The sequence below is a fragment of the Erpetoichthys calabaricus genome, chromosome 8 (assembly GCF_900747795.2).
Source record: "Erpetoichthys calabaricus chromosome 8, fErpCal1.3, whole genome shotgun sequence".
Lineage (NCBI taxonomy): Eukaryota > Metazoa > Chordata > Cladistia > Polypteriformes > Polypteridae > Erpetoichthys > Erpetoichthys calabaricus.
In genome coordinates this window covers 195,046,738-195,066,713 of record NC_041401.2, presented here as the reverse complement: position 1 = coordinate 195,066,713, position 19,976 = coordinate 195,046,738, and the positions used below count along the sequence as shown (strand labels likewise).

Below are 19,976 nucleotides of genomic sequence, written 5' to 3'. Positions count from 1 at the left end.
AGAGACATTACAAAAGTGTATCATTTTTGAGTGGAGAATTCCTTTAAGCGAGACATAATTCCTGGAGTGCACTTCTTTTGTTTAGAGCGTTGATCACGACTAGCATGTCCAGCTCTGTCCACACGTATGACAGTCAGCTGACCTGGGAGGACCCACAGGATGGCTTCACGCCGCTTCTTCATAAATATAACAGTAAAGGGAATTGAGGTGAAGGAGTTAAAAATCAAACAACAATTCAGGCAGAAATGCAGGACCATCTACTAACTCATTACCCTCAGTGATAACAGAGGCTACGTCCACACGACTACATTTTCATTAAATAACGCAGACACATCCCCGGGGTTCTTAACCCCTAAAAACGGAGACTTTTGAAAATGCTCTCCAGAGATGTTCCTTATACTTCTGAGAAGGCCACCTTGGCTTTGCAGTGCAGTTTGGAGACTGCGGTCGCACTCCGACCGGCGTGTTCTTATTCAGTGGCCTTTCCCCGACTGGATCCTGCTCATTCCAACGTCTCATTCTCTGCCTGGTCACCCTTCAAGGACGACAGCCATATTCCAACATCGCGGACACAGAGACGCTCACATGTATTCATCTAAAGTGCGTTTTCTATGGTGTGAACGTACCACATGACATGCGCAGGCTTACTAATAATCATCTTACCGGTCGCCACATTTGTTATGAATCCTGTGGCTGGCGCCACCACCATCCCTACATTGACGACACTCCCTCTTCCTGCTTCCGCCGCTGCCCTTCTGCCAAGTGTAGGCAAATGTCTACGTCAGAAGCGTTTTCTGTTGTTGTAGTGTAGACGGAGATACTCTCATAAACGATGTGAAAACATTAGTGTGGGCAGAGATCGCTTTTGTGTACAAATTCAGTTTTTACATAAATACGGAGTGGTAGCTCTGAGGCTAAGGATCTGCTCTGGTATCCAGAAGGTTGCCGGTTTGAATCCCCGTCACTGCCAAAAGAGATCCTACTCTGCTGGGCCCTTAACCTTCAATTGCTCCAGGGGCGCTGTACAATGGCTGACCCTGCGCTCTGACCCCAAGGGGTATGCAAAAATGAACAAATTCCTAATACAAGAAATCGTGTAAGGCAGAAATAAAGAACAAAAAAAAAACAATCTAGCCGTAGTCTTCCTCAAACTAAAAGCTTGAGGTCTAAACCAACTAAACTATCTTTTTCACGAGGTCGAGATCAAAATGTCCGAGGCTGAGCCGGACAGATTTAATCTGCAGTGCAGATTTTCAAAGTGGCCAAAGATGATGATCTGTGTACTAAAATGTGTAAATTACAAGTCTTTGGCTCTTGTGGTTTATCGTGTTTCTTGTTTGACATCGATGCCGAAAGCCACAAAATCAAGCATGGCACCAGTGCCAGAGGGCAATACGCGACTCTGGAGATTCACCAACAGTCAGCAAGTTCCAGGGCCGGCGGCTGCCCCGTGTGTCTCCTGAAGAGGACCCGACATCTGGAAATGTTGTAACAGAGTGGGATCTGCGTGGCCTGCTCTAGAAGATGGAAACCCCTGTGTGACCTTTGACCCCACACAATTGAGAAACACAAACTCGCACTCAGACCCACTTGCACCATTCTGACGCTTTTCTGATTTGTGACTCTAAACTGGCTAAGTGTGAGTGAATGTGCCATACTTGTTGTTGGCTCCTGCCCTGTGCCAAGTGCTGCCAGGATAATCCCTGATACCCACACGGCCTTAAGCTGCTTTAAATAGAGGTTAATGCACTCCAGCATTGTCAAAGAGTAAAAACGTCGTGCAGCATAACCTGTCATTACAAGATTAGCTCTGACGCGCTGCTGGGCTGTGATCTTCTTAAATGACCTGTCAATGCATAAAACAAGATGACACCTCCAAAGAGGTACTTGAAGTGTCCCACCACACATCAGCCCGGCGGTCCTCTCGCATCAAACTGCCCAGTGGGCCGCAACGTCTCTAATCTGTGCCAGAGGTCGATTTGTGAAGATTTACACTGCTATTAGAGGCTGTCATGGCAGAACTGCTGACCAAATCTCACACCGCCTGCCCACTTTTAACTGTCGAAGTGTGCCTACTGGATGAGGAGCTGGGCTGTTGAAGAGATGCCAGTTCACTCCCCAGTAGTCACCTCACCTCCCGTGTAAGGCGGCCATTAAAGCTGCCAGTGTTTAAAGGTGAAACAGCACCACATTTATTCCAGCAAGGCAGTATATGGAAGCACAAGATGGCGAGCGGCTCAGAGCGTGGACTGCACAGAATCTGGAGTACAACGGTCAAGTACCACAGGTGTGGCTGGCCAAGTTAAGGTGCTGTGTAACATCACGACGCCTCCTGTTCAGACCTGCCGGTGTAAATTACTGTAAAACCTCTGATTATCGTGCCAGCTGTGGGACACATTGATACAAAAAGTTCCTATACCAGCCGACACCGATTCAGGACCACAGGGTGACATAACAAATCACCAGCACCAGATCACATGTACCCGCGAGTGCAGATATAAACCCTTGACACACATTTTTAGGAAGTCACTGCACACTGGAGAGATTCCGAAGGACTGGAAAATGGCAAACATCATCACGTTATATAAAAAGGGTGACAGGGCAACAATATGCCAGTAAGCTTAACGGGCATCACAGGAAAGTGAATGGAAGGAATTATTAAGGACTAGTCATTTAGCCCGTTACAATAACGGGCGCTAGAACAGTAGTGCATAAACATTAGTAGGAACAGTCTACAGTCTATAGTAAATGACAAGGGACTTTGACCTCATTCTTTTTGTTGGTCGTATTTTTCTTTCTTTCAGCCTTTCTTTTGTTGATGTTTATTTGCTGAGCTGACCGTTCTTCGTGGGCTGCCGCCGTGTATTGTGTGTCTTTAATTTTCTGTGACAGTAATACTGTCTTGTACGTCAGTAATATACCTTTAATTTTCTCTGGTGGTAATACAGGCGTGCGTGTCGGTAATATGCCTTTAATCTCCTCTGACAGTAATACTGGCTTGTATGTAACTGTAATATGCATCACTGTATTGTGTACCTTTAATTTCCTCTCGCAGTAATACTGGTTTGTATTTCCGTAAAACGTTTCCATCACACCGTACCCCACGCATGCGCACTTCACCAGAAGACACACACACACCCACACACGGACACCTGGACGCACACAGGGATTTTATTAAAGAGGATAAGATTGAGCAACACCTGGCAAGGACAGGAGGAACAGTCAGTGTGGGCTCAGAAGAGGGAGGTCGTGTTTTACTAACAGGCTGGAATTCTATGAGGAGGCAACAAAAAGATACGACCAGAGTGGAGCTGATGATGTTATTGATGTGGACCTTCAGAAAGCATTTGATAAGGTGCCACATGAGAGGGTGGGCATCAAACTAAAACATGTGGCACTTCAGGGTGTGGGTGCAGAATTAGCTCAGACACAGGAAGCAGAGGGTGATGGTGTGAGGAACCTCATCAGAACTGGCCGATGTTAAGAGTGGTGACCAGCAGGGGGCAGGGCGGGAGCTGCTGCTATTTTTAATATATTTAAATGATAAGTATAAGTGACAAGCTGGTTAAGTTTGCAGATGATACCAAGATAGGTGGATTAGCAGATAATTTGGAATCTGTTATATCATCACAGAAGGCCTTGGGCAGCAGACAGGCTTGGGCAGATTTGTGGATGATGAAATTTAATGTCAGTAAATGTAAAGAATTACAACATAGAAGTAAAAATGTGAGGTTTGAATACACAATGGGCGGTCAGAAAATCGAGAGTCCACCTTATGAGAAGGATTTAGGAGTCATAGTGGACTCTAAGCTAACAACGTCCTGACAGTGTGCAGAAGCCATTATGAAGGCTAACAGAATGTCAGGTTATATAGCGCCTTGACGTGTGGAGTACAAGTCACGGGAGGTTCTGCTCAGGCTTTATAACACACTGGTGAGGCCTCATCTGGAGTCCTGTGTGCAGTTTTGGTCTTCAGGTCACACAAAGGACATAACAGCACAAGAGAAGGTCCAGAGAAGAGCAACTAGGCTGATTATGGGGGGCTACAGGGGATGAGTTAGGAGGAAAGATTAAAAGAGCTGAGCCTTTACAGGAGATGAAGAGGAGACCTGACTGAAGTGTTTAAAATGATGAAGTGAATTAGTCCTGTGGATCGAGACTCTGACTTTAAAATGAGTTCATCAAGAACACGGGGACACAGTTGGAAACTTGTAAAGGGGAAATGTCACACAAACATTAGGAAGTTTATTTTTACACAAAGAACGACGGACACTTGGAATAAGCGACAGAGTAGTGTGGTGGACAGTAAGACTTGAGGGAGTTTCAAAACTTGACTTGATGTTATTTTAGAAGAAATAAGTGGAGAGGACTGGCGAGCGTTGTGGGGCTGAATGGCCTGTCCTCGTCCAGAGTGTTCTAATGTCACTCCATCACTGGACCCACTCATAAAAACAGCGAATTAAGAAAAACAAACTCCACACCAAGGGGAAACTGCCAACTCCGACAACGGATGAACACTTCAAGCTGGCGCATTCCCAAGCCTGAGCCTAAGAAACGTCATTAAGATTCATTCACAAATCTGCTTAGCAAAATGTCACCTGGGCAGCAAATGAATCAAGGCAGGAACCAAGCCTGGCAGGGATGCCAGTCCACTCTCACACACTCCCTCAGCTCCTGTGCTGTGCTGTTCTGGTGAACTCGAGATCTTTGGGTTTTTGTTATTCCTGAAACATCAAAAAAAAAAAAAAAAAAAAACACAAAACCAGGAAGAGCCGAACTGAAAAAAATAAAAAAAAGGAAGAACCTTCCATTCTCAGTCAGAAAAGCGAGTGCTACATCTTCTGGATTTGGACAAAAATCTTTTCAATTTATAAGGTATGAGGGGGCTTTGCCCTCTGCACGCTTTGCTCGCCAACCTTCTTGCGTATGGGGAAGCAGATGTACAATTTCAACAGATTATTATTTTCATGGGAATTGTTACATATGCATAATACTCCTGTTTTACATTACAGCAAGTAATTAACCAAAGTAAAAAATAGAAACGTAATAATTTGAAAGAAAATTATGTTTCATGTTGCGTTAGAGGTATTCGATGCGTAATACGATTTTGTTCGCTTTGGATTTGAAATTAACACGCAAAAACTTCAAAAACTTGCACTTTTCATTCCAAATAAAGTTTTACAGTAACTTTTCGTCAAGATTGCATTGAATTTCGATTCCGTGTTTGGAATTTCATCGTGATGACTCCACGTATAACGGCCCGTGACTGAATTTCGTTTCTCTCTCTCTAATAAATAAAACAACTTTTTCGAATGTTTGTCTCTGTGATTTGTTGTCTTCACAAAAGCTATTCTAATGGGAAACTGTTAAAGTTTTAATACAAATGGCGTATCAAGATCTCCTTTGGTGTCTCATGTCACCGCTGAAGATGGACTACATTACCTTTCTTGGATACGTCCTCCTTTCAACAGTAATTCGGCCGGTGGAAGACCAGACGGTGTTAGCGGTCGTAGATATTCTTCATGATATTGTAATGTTGATGTTTTCATCTTCCGCACCATCACCACCAACTGTTTCAGCAGAGTCTATTGATACGCATTTAACCAATTCGACGTGTAACCGATTGACAATTTCCGCATTAATTCGTTTGACTTCCTCGTTTTTCTGTGTACTCATTGCTTCTGTTGCTAACCCTTCGGGATGAAATTCTTCAATAAGATTTGGACATAATACGTCTTCTTTTATTGGGAACTTAAAGTGAGGGAAACGTAAAAATTCATAAGAGCTGAGAGCGCAGGAACGGAGTCTGACAAAAGCATTCACACCAACGAGAGGTGAGAGGACTGTGGGCGTGGTTTGAGAGGAGGGCGGGACTTGAGAAAATCTCACGGAAATAGTCTCGTCTCGCAGGAACTGAAAACATCTTCCAAATTGTCTCATCGCAGGTTTTTTTTTTTTTTTTTTTTTTTTTTTTTAAAATCAATTAAAACAAATCTATTATATATATAAAAAAAATACCTGTGTGCAGCTCTGAGCACTAAGCCCCTCCTTTGTGATGTCAGAGGCTCACCTTAAAGCTGATTGGCTAAAGATGAGTGCCATTCCTGGTACAAGCACTTCAGTGATATTCACGTCTTTGGCATGGAGGAGGTAAACGCCACACGGGCTTTGGGCGAATGTGCAAAGGGCTCATGGATGACAGCGAGGTGCAGGATTTGAACTTGAGAAATCTGACAAAATGGAGGAGAGCACTCAGTCCGTCAGCCCAACTGGTTTCGCTGAAAGCTCAGCTATTCCAACACCTCCTCCAGGTCTGTCTTCAGGGTGTCGTGGTTTCTGCTTCACCTCCATGTCTCGGTAGCCCTGGGCGTTTGGGGTGGCAGGGCCGGAGGTGACATCACCCCCATAGTTTTTGTACGGGTGTATAAACAGGCGTACCTGCACATTCTGTCGTTCGGCTCTCACCAAGTGCTTTGCAAACACCCTTCCTTTTAAATTTGGAGAACAGGAGTGGTTTGTTGGCGAAGTACCACATCCTAGGTTAACAGAACAAGAACAAACAAATGAGATAACATACAGACGGCAAAGTGGAAACTTCCTAATGGCCCCTGGCAGTTCTACTGCACAATCCTAGCAAACTGATCTCAGACCACGAAGGGGAACACTCAAAGTGTGACGGCCTGCTGATTTCTAGAAAAAAAAAAATCCCAACATAATAGAACTTCAACACCCGGAGTGCGCCGGCGTGGGCATCCTGAGGGACATGGGTGTCCATCCAAGATTGGTTCCTACATCAGTTAGGCCCAACAAGCCCTAATATTGGATTAGGTGGCTACAAAAAACAAATGGATTACACGGCTTAGGTATAAAGGCATCCGATCTCTCGTTGGATGATGGGTGCTGGGATGCCATCTTGGCGGCTCCTGCTCCTGCGTTTTCCCTCTCATGCTGTCACGGCGATTGCTGACCAGATATTCTGTGCTAAAGCAGATGTGTGGTCGACACATGGAGCGGAGCTTCTCAACCACAGGGTCGTCGCAGGTTACTATTGTTTATTATGACAGCGGGTCATCGCACTCGACCCCCAAAGCCCTGACGGGGGGGGCACACCCTTCAGTTCTGATGTTCGTGCTCGATTCACCAAGGAGGAACCTCCTTCCCCATTTGATGGACCACAAAAACATGTTTTGTACAGGGGATTCCCCGAGGGTGATCCGGCTCGCAGGACCCTCATTGTTGAGGAGCGGAGTGGCTGGACCAGGCCAAGGGGACACCACGTAACACCTGGCTGCGACAGATAGAGGGTGGGACTGGACCACCTCGCGTGTCTGTCTGGGGGGTTGCCAACCGGGATCCCGAGCTGTACCAGCGCATGCCCCCCAAAACCTGACCTGAAAAAGTGTGTCATGGCACCAGAAAGGCTGAGAGACACGGCCATGGAGGACTGCACTTGTCACTATCGTAACAGACACCTGGTGACAATGAAATGGGGATTGGGAATTGGATGGACGATAACCTCACCGAGCGCGGCGTTTACAACGGAGTTAATAACCCGGTTAGTCGCAGACGCTCCCATTCAAAAATGCCATCTATGCCCTTACTCCGGTCAGAGAATCTGCCATATTGGTCCCTGAGAAACACACAGAGAGTAACCTGATATGGCCATGTAAACTCTTAAGGGGGTGTTAGTTAAGGATTTGGTGGTCTGCTCATGTCCACTGCGTGTGCCCAGGGCCGGGTACGTCATTCTGAACACTTGAATATGGCGAGTGGCAGCAGCAGCAGGATAACCGCAGATCCACGCATTTTTGGCGAGATGCCGACACCACCGTAATGCTAAACAACTCCGTCCCACCACAAAAAGGGAAACGTCCACAAAGATAAAGTCCCCGAGGCCAAGGTATGGCAATCGCAATGTTCTGTCTCAGTGCTTTAGGATTTGCTTTATTTATGTGGATGAGGTGCTGAGCTCAGGGGCTCCATGTCTGCTTTCAGATTCATGGCTGACGATGAGGACGCGTCGCTCTTCTTTTCTGGTGCAGTTTACTGACGTCAGCGTGTTCTCCCGGAGGAGGAAGCCATTAGCAGAATCACGTGTGGAACGTCATGTTAAGACGTCGGGTTTCTGCCTTAAGTGGGGTACACTCCCCTCACGCCAGTTTTGCTGATCAAAGCTGAATGTTCCTCTCTTGACATTCAGTTGACAACAGCATTGGTAAGAAAGAAATAACTGGACACGGTGGCACAAAGGTGGGCGTCACCGACTCACTACAGAGCCACCGGTATTGTCATTGTCTGCTCAGCCTTCTCGTGGCCCCCCATAGTCTGTGTGATGTCATCGCCAATCAGCTTAAGTTAATCTGAATGAGGAGTTTCTTCATCGACTGAGGGCACCCTGTGACAATGTGGGTCCGCTCCATCCTCCCATCTTGTGTTCGGGTGCCCTGAACCCGACACCGTTGGTAATGTCACCGAGATGAGCTGACAAATTTGTCAGCTCATCTCGGTGACATTATCGACGGTGTCGGGTTCAGGGTTGGAGCTGACCTACATCATCACACACCCTGGTCATATTGTGGACAGGACCCTCAGGTAAGCCAAGAGCAGACTTTGGGTCATCACCCCAATCCCGCCGGTCCTCTCATTCCGACCCCCCCATACAGGTCAGTAAACACAATTTCCCCGTTTTGCAGACCTGATCCTTCCACAGATGACACTTTTCCCCCCACCTTGATCTTCTTCTGTTGACCACCTGACCCACGTAAACGTCTCGTCGGCAGGAGCAGCAGGCACTCTGAGCTCTACCAGGAGCGGCGGTGTCACTTTTAGGTTTGTCCCCAACGCCGGTCCTTCTGGTAAATTCAGTTTTGAATCACGGCCTTGTTGCCAGTCTGACTGACTGCATTTCTGGCAGGACGTGTCCAGACGTCTACTTCGGCGGAGCGTTTCAGGGAGACCTCACAGAGCCCACTGCAGAAGACGTGACGTCGCGCCCGCCGCTCAGAGCCCCACTGATCTGTTCTGTCAGAGACCTTCATAGCAGAAGCTCCGCTCACTCTCAGCCAGGGCCACCCGTTTCTTCAGGTCTCAATGTCCGACTAACTTTTTTTCCATTCCCCCCTTCGCCATCTCTAATGGCGGCTCTGTCACCTTCACTAGTTTTCTGTTGCTTGCCTAATGAAGGCCGAACAGCCCACATGTTGTGTTTTTTAACCTTCTTCTCTATCGTGGATGTAACTTTTAATTCCCTTTTATGCCCCCCTGCAATGACCACAGTCAGGCCTACCATCAAAGCGACTTGAGCGCACACCCTGGGGGTCCTGCTTGCAATGTTCTGTCACACGTGTAAGACGACAAAGTGAGTAACGTCAGGAAAAGCTCAGGTGTTTAGGAACAGTGCAGACGCGTACAGCAAACCGCCGTCCACAACTAACCTCAACCCAACTGCCATCTGCAGAAATACAAACGCAGTCAAGCCCACCGACTTAAAAAGCTTTGACAAGGAATACGAAAACCAAACTGGTCGGTTGGAGCTCAGACAGAGTTGGTGTCCAGTTGGTCACCTTCACTCACGAATCCACAAATCAGGCCAAGTCCAAACGGACAGCCATTAAAAACGAGAGCCCAGAAGAACGGTGGACCACTGACAAGAAGGACAGAGGCGCATGATGAGATCTTTCCAAGGCGTTTTCAAAAAAATCAACCAAAATGAGGATTTGAACAAACCATAAAAACCGAAACGGAGAACAACAAGACAATCGGGTCAGGAAAAGGTGAAAAGCAAGGCCACGGCAGGAGTGAAGACGCACCGAGCAGCGGCAGAGTCTCGTACTTGTCTCGGCTCAACCATGTCAACCCCAAACGCTCGTCACACGTCACTTGTCAGCCACAAAGTGTCACAGTCCCCTTCAGGACGCGTAATCGAGTTTCAGACTTCAAGTAGATGTGACGCCGCGCTCATCGATTCATTAGCAGTTAGAGGAAGGGGACGTCGAGGTGACAGAATTCAACTCCACTCAAGTCCTGGGAGGGAAACGTGGGGCGTCGGCAGGCTGTACAGAGAGACCACCATGGACCCTAAAAACACATCCACGAAGATCACAGGTGGCAAAGAGAAGTGTAGGGCGAGCGTAACACTTACAGTAAAACAACATTAAGACTCGACTAACAATGGACGCCAGTGCCAGCTGATCGTCCCACCAGTTAAGGCTGCGGATGACAAAAAGATGAAAGATAAACTTTGGCATTTTGTTCTTTCTACTTTAATCCCCGTACCTGATTTATCTGTGACGTATGTGATGTCTTAATTAGTGCGCATATGCCCGTGGCCAGTGGGGTAGCGAGCCAACGCCCAGGGGGTCTTCATCTGGCCTTGACAGTTAGAACAAGTCAGTGTGCCAGTCAGGCTTGTACCCCCCGGCCCGTGTCTGAACAGCCTCGGCTCTCCTTACCAGATTCAGACGACTCAGAATCACGGCCGTTTCAGTGACTCGACGTCGTAAGTGAGCAGCACTCGTACTCCAGTAGCCTGAAACAATGGCCTGCCAGCAAGGACGGACACTACAATGGACTGGCACTGCGCCCAGCTTGGCGTTTAGTGCTGCCAGGAGAGGCTTTGGCTTGTCAAACAGATAAAAACACAAAGGATTCTGGGGTAGCAGGGCGAGGCAGGGGTCCGAATCCAAAGATGTGTGGATTAGATGAACAACTGGTGCTGTGATGGAGGGAAGGTGACATGGTGTGACGGTCTCTGCTAGTCTCGTCACTTTCGCTCACCAATGTAGTTTATAATTTCATTTCTATTACAGACGATGCTGCAGTGACATCGTGTGTTGGGCATTGGGTTGTTTCGTCATCTCGTCATCTGTGTGGATGTGACACCGAGAGAAATTCCCAGCAGCTATGCTACCCGACAATAAAGTTCATAAGACTGAATGTGGTGTGCATGAATGTGCCCGGCGATGGACTGGCACCCCTAGACATTGTCTTACCCCGAGCAGAGTCACAGGGAGGCTGGAACCTAACCCAGCAAGCATCGGGCACAAGGCAGGAACAATGGCACACTGGAGCGGCGCCAATCCATCCGAAAGGGTGTCAGACGATAGAGGGATGGATTTCTCTGTCCAGTTTATGGTAGCAGGGTGCGGTGCCACGTTAGCCATTATGGATGCGATGAGAAGTGAAGCCCGATGAGCCCTTTGATTGGCTAACTGAACCGATGCCCGCTTTCGAGGGGCTCAGGCTCCTTCTTCAGGTAAGTCTTGGTACAGAAACGCAGAGTTCCCCGTGTGTATAGACACTAAGAAAGAAACAAAACCTTCAGGCGGGTCGTCTTCAGTGTCCCCTCCAGCCTAAGATTCATGGAGCAGAGTCGAGACCTTTCTGACAAGACGTCTGTCCAATAAAGTCTTCCGAGCTTCCCTTACAATGTGGATCAGCAATCAGGAGGGGCTTTGGATGGTCAAGTGAACAAAAACACAAAGGATTCCAGGCAGAGGTCGGGGTCCGAGTCCCGAGTGGCCTCCCCATCTGGCTCTGAGGGTTAGGGGTCTGCACTGGCAATCGGACGGTTGCCGGTCCGAATCCCGTAAATGCCAATGGGGACTCTGCTCTGTTGGGCCCTTAAGCTGCAACTGCTGAGCGCTTTGAGTAGTGAGAAGAGCTATATAAGTGTAAAGAATTATTATGAATTCTCATCATCTCCGCTCATAAAACTCTCCTTTAAGGAAGGCGTCTTTTTTGGTAATGTCTCTCTTAAAACTCGCCGGCTGTGAAAGTGGGTTTTTAATTCCGTGCCAGTTCCTACTAAGACTTTAATTAACAATAATGCACGTGACTGTCACCAGGAGGTCGCATTAGCCGCTGACTGCTTTTTGGGCGACCGTCGGTTTGTCAAGCAGATGATCTTTCTGTCACTTTAGGGAAATCAGCACAACCCGTCGAGCGATCGCCAGAGGCAGAGAGAAGTTCGTGAGAAGCCTCTAACACTTTTTACAGACTTGGATACAAAGAGCGTGAAATCTTCGACAGTTGATGAGCGCAGCAAAATAAAAAGTCGTAAAGTTGAGGCCATTCATCACAAGTATGAGAGCGAGGACGGGGGTCCGGGCGTTTAGCGTACGATTATTAAAAAGAAAGACCTGCTGGCGTTAGGACGGAGTACTGAATGCCGTCCGATGCGCTCGCGTCTTACGTTTCTTTTCTACGGGAGGCTCAGCAGCTCAGAAGGACGTAACGAGCGAGCAAATAAACTTCAAATGCCGAAGGGGTGAAGCGCAGCGCCCACCGCCGACTCGCATTCCTGGCGGGGTCACTGCCGTTAGACGAGACCACCAAGCCTGCCAGGATCTACTCGAAGCATTCGCCACAATAAAAAAGCTTCACTTTCTACCATCCGAGTTGCTCTTGAAGTAGTACTGGCGAGCGTGGGAGTTGGCGCTTTTTAAACGACCGTTTCGAAGTTGTTCAACTACACCCCACGGGTGTCAAAGCCCCACGGACATAAATGTCACTTCAGCGTCCAACTGCTCAGCTAGCCACTTTCAAAGATCACACGCTACATATTTCACATCAAGTCACTTCATTACTCGGAAGTTAAAGCACCGAAAACTCGTCAAGCCATTTTTTTTCCCCTATTCTTAATACGCCCCACCCATTCCCGGCACGAGTGCGACTTTCAATTGGATGTCTTGTGATTTCCGGTGCGGAAGTCCGTCATCTCATTGGCGGACGAAGATGTCAATCACTGGACACGTATGCCCACAGCTCCCACCCTTTACAATCAGCTGTAGTTCGGCTCTCCGGGAGCAGTCAGTTTAACGTCCCGATGTTCTTAATGGTCACTTAGTTTGTAATAAAACGGAGCGGCGGGGATTAAAACAGAGCTTACAGTGGCGAATGGCGACTCTTACCGGGATATCCTTGTGAACTTTCCTCTTCTCTGGACCCTCGCTGTCTCCGTGCTGACGGTAAAAGCGCACACATACGTAGAGCCGCTGACTTTCACACTCCTAGGAACCGCCGATCGCCGACTGACTGAACACCAAAACCCCACCTTCATGGCCGATGAGCGGAGAGGGGAGGGGAGAGGAGCTGGCCGGATGTGAGCTCAAGTAGCGCTTCGAAGGAAAGAAAGAAAAAAACGGTGACCAATAGACGCGTAAAGAGGGACGAGGGACACGGGGCTTTAAAACGGGGGGAGATCTGCCGGAGATTCGTAGTTTACAGCAGCGGCTGTCAAGTGCGGTCCTGCGAGCCCATCCTGGCGGCCTGTTTCCTTTACACGTACTTTGATGGGCACAGAGTCCAGGTATCTCGAATTGATCTCGTGGCCTGGCTTTATTATTGTCTTGTTCGGAAAATCACAGTACTACGACATTTACAATTAGTAGAAATTTATATTTTGTCATGGCTATACATGCTTAAGTTATTTTACTATTGAACGGAATTTTCCCTTTTTATCGAATCTTAGTAATGACATTCAAGAAGGGGGGTTAGTGGGGGCAATAACAGTAAGTGGTGAACAGATAGACAATTGTTTCAATACAGTAGATGTTTAAAGTTCAGGTCAGTAAATATAAAAGATAACATGAACAGAGTAAAAATGGGGGGGTCTGAAAATCGAAAGTCCACCTCATGAGAAGGAAGGAGTTAGGAGTCAACGGCTAGACAGTGTGCAGAAGCCATTAAGAATGTCAGGTTATATAGCGCCTTGACGTGTGGAGTACGAGTCACAGGAGGTTCTGCTCAAACTTTATAACACACTGGTGAGGCCTCATCTGGAGTACTGGGGGCAGTTTGGGTCTCCATAAAGATAAAGCAGCGCTAGAAAAGGTCCAGAGAAGAGCGACTAGGCTGACTATGGGGGGCTACAGGAGATGAGTTAGGAGGAAAAATTAAAAGAGCAGAAGAGGAGACCTGAGTGACTGAAGTGTTTAAAAAGATGACAGGAATTAGTGCAGTGGATCAAAACAGTGACTTTAAAATGAGAAGAAATTCAAAGTACGCCTCATTAGAAGGATTTAGGAGTCGTAGTGGACTCTAAGTTATAGACTTCCAGACGGTGTTCAGAGTCCATTAAGAAGGCTAACAGACTGTCAGGTTATATAGCGCCTTGATGTGTGAGTACGAGTCCCAGGAGGTTCTGCTCAAACTTTATAACACACTGGTGAGAACTCATCTGGAGTACTGGGTGCAGTTTGAGTCTCCAGACTTACAAAAGGATATAACAGCACAAGAGAAGGTCCAGAGAAGAGCAACTAGGCTGATTACGGGGGGCTACAGGGGATGAGTTAGGAGGAAAGATTAAAAGAGCTGAGCCTTTACAGAGATGAAGAGGAGACCTGAGTGACTGAAGTGTTTAAAATGATGGAGGGAGTTAGTCCAGTGGATCAAGACTGTGACGTAAAAATGAGAAGAAATTCAAAGTACGCCTCATGAGAAGGATTTAGGAGTTGTAGTGGACACTAAGCTATTGATTTCCAGTCAGTGTTCAGAAGACATTTAGAAGGCAAACAGACTGTCAGGTTATATAGCGCCTTGATGTGTGAGTACAAGTCACAGGAGGTTCTGCTCAGGCTTTATAACACACTGGTGAGACCTCATGTGGAGTAATGGGGGCAGTCTGGGTCTCCAGGTTATAAAAAGGACATAGCAGCACAAGAGAAGGTCCAGAGAAGAGCAACCAGGCTGATTCCAGGGCTAAAGGGGATGAATTAGGAGGAAAGATTAAAAGAGCGGAGCCTTTACAGGAGATGTAGAGGAGACCTGACTGACTGAAGTGTTTAAAATGATGACGCAAATTAGTCCGTTGGATCGAGACGGTGACTTTAAAATGAGTTCATCAGGAACACAGCTAGAAACTTGTGAAGGGGAAATTTCACATAAACATCAGGAAATAGAGAAGTGCAGACACATGGAGCAAGTGACCAAGTCATGTGGTGGACAGTAAGACTTGAGGGACTTTTAAAACTCCACTTGATGTTTTTTTTTTTTTTAGCAGCACTAAGTGGAGAGGACGGGTGAGCTTTGTTGGGCTGGATGGCCTGTTCTTGTCAGAACGTTTCTAACATGTCACACCAACTAGAAAATAATGGCCTAAATGACCAGAGACTGTGGTGGGTTGGCACCCTGCCCGGGATTGTTTCCTGCCTTGTGCCCTGTGTTGGCTGGGATTGGCTCCAGCAGACCCCCGTGACCCTGTATTAAGATTCAGCGTGTTGGACAATGGATGGATGGATGGATGACCAGAGACCTGAAAAAGTAGAATGGAAATCAGGATGATGAAGGAAAAACTGTGGCGTGATTAAAAAATTGCATTTGCCCCGTTGTGATATCCTCCATACCTGTAGATCTGTCACAATGAATGCAAAAAAGAATGAATAGTAACACAATAAAACAGAAGAGACACAGATAAAGGTTTGGGACACCGTCCCCTATACTGTCTGGTGGTCCGAGAAGTCTCGTCAGGCTGATACCCAATACAACGGGTACAGAACGGACATCTGAGAGACAACAGAATGGGGGCTGAACCAGAACTTTTATGGAGACAGGCTGGAAATGACATGGATGGGCAGCGTGACGACGAAGAGAGGAGACGGAGATGACAACGTAAGCAGGGGACAGAAATGAGGTCATCAGGGTTCCACCAGAAGTGAAGACATCAGCGGAAGATGAAGGACCGGCGGACGTAACGAAACCTGTAAGAGAGGCGCGTTGTGTTGTGTCACACACGTGTGAGCAGCAGGCACCTAGAGGGTCTATGTGACAGTAACTCCGTGACAGACCAGGAGAAGGTGGGACGCACTGACTGTCTCTCTCGGTTCCTCTCGGGGAATCCCACCAGGCCCCTGAGGTGACATCACTTCCGGCTCTGACCCTTTGAAGCCGCCATCTTAACTCAAAGACTTCAGTTCTGTTTCGGACTCCGAATTATTTAAACCGATTTTGCAGCCAGGATCTGTTCTACAGATGGCTGCCCAAACCTTCATGATGTCTTTTGGTCACTAGTCTGACAGTAGTTAGGAGAGGACGGCGTCCCGGAGGAGTCCCAGAAGGTACATTCTGGTTTCCTGCTGTATGAGGGATGAAGGCGTTAGTAGTCGGTGTCCTGTCCCCTCGTTTTGTTCTTTTGCACTTCCATTGGCTGCCCCCTAATCACATGTGTGACTATATATATATATAGTGGCAGGGGGCCGGGGTTCATGCCCAGCCGGGACGCCCCTGCACACTACATTTAGGGAGAGCAGCCCTGGGCGGTGCAATACCTCCCCCTGGACACTAGATGGCCGCCCCCCCCAGGTTGGAGCGGTGCCTCAGGGTTCCTGCAGGGCTTCATGGGAATTGGAGTTGGGTGCTGCCCTTTTGGGTCCCACAGGCACCACCACCAGGGGGTGCTGCAGCGGGGACACCTGAGCCCGTATGGGCGGCGTATTCTCGGAACTCGGCAGTCAAGCACCTGGAGCACATCTGGGTGGACTATAAAAGGGGTCAGCAGCCACCACTCAATGGCCAGAATCGGGAGGAGGAGGAGGACGAGGATGAGGGTACCTGAGAGGAAGAAAAAGAGCGCCTTGCGGTGTGTTTAATTTGGTGTTTGTGTGCTTGGGACTGTGGGGATTACGAGGAAGACGTGCCCCACAGCTGAAGAAAAATAAGTCTTTATATTTTATACGTGCCTCCGTGTCCACCTGTGTCGGGTCGGGCGCACATATAGCGCCTTTTGTTACAATATATATATATAAATGACAAAACATCCAGCACCTGGCATCCATTCCTTGGAAAAATGTTGACCAGCATTCACAAGATGTGTGGCATGTCCGATGAACGAAGCCAACAAGACACACAAAGACAGAGCGACGTAAGGGCTGGCGTACCTGGTGAACTGAGGGTCCCAAACGCACAGCGTGATCGATACACACAGACTTACCGTTGTGCCCATTTTACGAAATGCCCTTTTGCTGCCCTACTATTAGATGAAGGGAAGCTGAGTCTCTGGTGGGCCCACCACCTGCAGGAGTCGTCGTAAGGGTCCGGTGCATTGTGGTTGGGCTGGCAGTTGAAGGCAGGTGTGCCATAGCAGACTGATAGCTCCCTCTAGGGACATGGAGGGGGACACATGTGGTAGTGAATGGAGGTAGACAGGAGCCATCAACCACGTGGTAGCAGTGATCTTCCTCCACAGGCCTTTGAGATGCGGTGAGGAGTGCAGACACTCAGGGGGAGCTCAAGGCAAACTGCTGCTGCTCCACACTGAAAGGGGCCAGTTAAGGTGGTCCTAGTGTCTGACCAGGGTCCGTGCTGCAGGGATGTCCAACTAGGAGGAGACCTCGGGGCAGAAGCAGCAAATGCAGAAGAGATGATGTCTCTCAGCTGGCCTGGTAACACCCCAGGAGCAAAGTTGGAGGACCTCGGAGGGACGTCTGGGCTTCTTTGCTCAAAGTGCTGCCACCACAACTCGCATCCTGATGAGCAGACATGGCGTCAGGTCTGTAGAGCTACGCGTACTTCATACAGTGCATCCACAAAGTATTCACAGCACTTCATCACTGTTTCCACATTTTGTTATCTTACAGCCTTATTCCAAAATGGATTAAATTCATTTTTTTCCTCAGAATTCTACACACAACACCCCATAATGACAACGTGAAAAAAGTTTACTTGGGATTTTCACAAATTTATTAAAAATAAAAGAATTGAGAAATCCCATGTACATAAGTATTCACAGCCTTTGCCATGAAGCTCCAAATTGAGCTCAGGTGCCTTCTGTTTCACTGATCATCCTTGAGATGTTTCTGCAGCTTCATTGGAGTCCACCTGTGGTAAATTCAGTTGACTGGACCTGATTTGGAAAGGCACACACCTGTCTATAGAAGGTCCCACAGTTGACAGTTCATGTCAGAGCACAAACCAAGCATGAAGTCAAAGGAATTGTCTGTAGACCTCCGAGACAGGATTGTCTTGAGGCACAAATCTGGGGAAGGTTACAGAAACATTTCTGCTGCTTTGAAGGTCCCAATGAGCACAGTGGCCTCCATCATCCTTAAGTGGAAGAAGTTCGAAACCACCAGGACTCTTCCTAGAGCTGGCCGGCAATCTAAACTGAGCGATCGGGTGAGAAGGGCCTTAGTCAGGGAGGTGACCAAGAACCTGATGGTCACTCTGTCAGAGCTCCAGAGGTCCTCTGTGGAGAGAGGAGAACCTTCCAAAAGAACAACTATCTCTGCAGCAATCCACCAGTCAGGCCTGTATGGTAGAGTGGCCAGACGGAAGCCACTCCTTAGTAAAAGGCACATGGCAGCCCGCCTGGAGTTTGCCAAAAGGCACCTGAAGGACTCTCAGACCACGAGAAAGAAAATTCTCTGGTCTGATGAGACAAAGATTGAACTCTTTGGTGTGAATGCCAGGTGTCACGTTTGAAGGAAACCAGGCACCGCTCATCACCAGGCCAATACCATCCCTACAGTGAAGCATGGTGGTGGCAGCATCATGCTGTGGGGACTGGGAGACTAGTCAGGATAAAGAGAAAGATGACTGCAGCAATGTACAGAGACATCCTGGATGAAAACCTGCTCCAGAGCGCTCTTGACCTCAGACTGGGGCAACAGTTCATCTTTCAGCAGGACAACGACCCTAAGCACACAGCCAAGATATCAAAGGAGTGGCTTCAGGACAACTCTGTGAATGTCCTTGAGTGGCCCAGCCAGAGCCCAGACTTGAATCTGATTGAACATCTCTGGAGAGATCTTAAAATGGCTGTGCACTGATGCTTCCCATCCAACCTGATGGAGCTTGAGAGGTGCTACAAAGAGAAATGGGCCAAACTGGCCAAGGATAGGTGTGCCAAGCTTGTGGCATCATATTCAACAAGACTTGAAGCTGGAATTGCTGCCAAAGGGGCATCGACAAAGTATTGAGCAAAGGCTGTGAATACTTATGTACATGGGATTTCTCAGTTTTTTTATTTTTAATAAATTTGCAAAAACCTCAAGTAAACTTTTTTCATGTTGTCATTATGGGGTGTTGTGTGTAGAATTCTGAGGAAAAAAATGAATTTAATCCATTTTGGAATAAGGCTGTAACATAACAAAATGTGGACAAAGTGATGAAGCGCTGGGAATACTTTCTGGATGCACTGTATATACAAGGAGTCGACTCATCCAACTTCTGCGTCTCCTGCATGGACAGCTAAGGGCGCCTCAAGCTTTCCCTCAAATGGCTGACCGGCGCTCACTCATCAGATCCCCCAACGCAGGCAGCCCTGCTCAAGGAGAACTTTGGGGTTTTCCAGCCCAAGTTATTTCATCACAAACACACTAAATTGTGTTCCAAAGTCCAACATTTTCCATACATTCCAAAAATATTTTGGGCCCGGACGCACTTTACAATAGCAGTAGTGGTGGTGGAGTCGGGAGGTCCTCAGGTCTTCACCTGGTGGTTGGGTTCACGGAGCATTCGGACCCTTCACTTCCTGCACACTTTATTGTGAAATGGATGAAGTTCATGTCCTCACCCATCCATCCACACTTAACATCCCACCATGACAAAGTGACGACGTGTTCAGGAAGATCTGCCAATTCATTAAAAATCCTAAACCAAAGCCCCTCATCTCTAGAAGTATTGATCCCCTTTGCTGTGGGCTCAAGTGGCCACCTGTTTGCTTGAATTCTCCTTGAGATGTTTCTAGAACTTGACTGGAGTCCACCTGTGACAAACTGAACTGATTCAGAAAGGCACTCTTGAACCTGGGGGTCCCACAATTCACACTTCATGGCAACACAAATACCAAGCTGGGAAGTCCAGGAAACTCCCTGTAGACCTCCACATGGATCAGATTGTGTTGTGGCATAGATCAGGACAAGGGGGTCAAGACCATTACTAAACCTCAGAGGCCTCAAGAATTGTGAAATGGAAGAAGTCGAGACCACCAGTGAGTCACTGAACAAGAAGAGCCTCAGCCAACCCAGTGGTCACTCAGA

General features: G+C 47.8%; 1 protein-coding gene across 1 annotated transcript in view; it reads right to left on the bottom strand.

Annotated features, from left to right (window-relative positions):
• Positions 1-13,078, bottom strand: part of ralba (v-ral simian leukemia viral oncogene homolog Ba (ras related)) — a 49,290-nt gene extending 36,212 nt beyond the window's left edge. Inside the window, exon 1 of the mRNA XM_028808054.2 lies at positions 12,912-13,078. The gene's annotated coding sequence lies outside the window, so the exon portion shown is untranslated. The remainder of the gene's footprint in view (positions 1-12,911) is intronic.
• Positions 13,079-19,976: the final 6,898 nt, after the last annotated feature.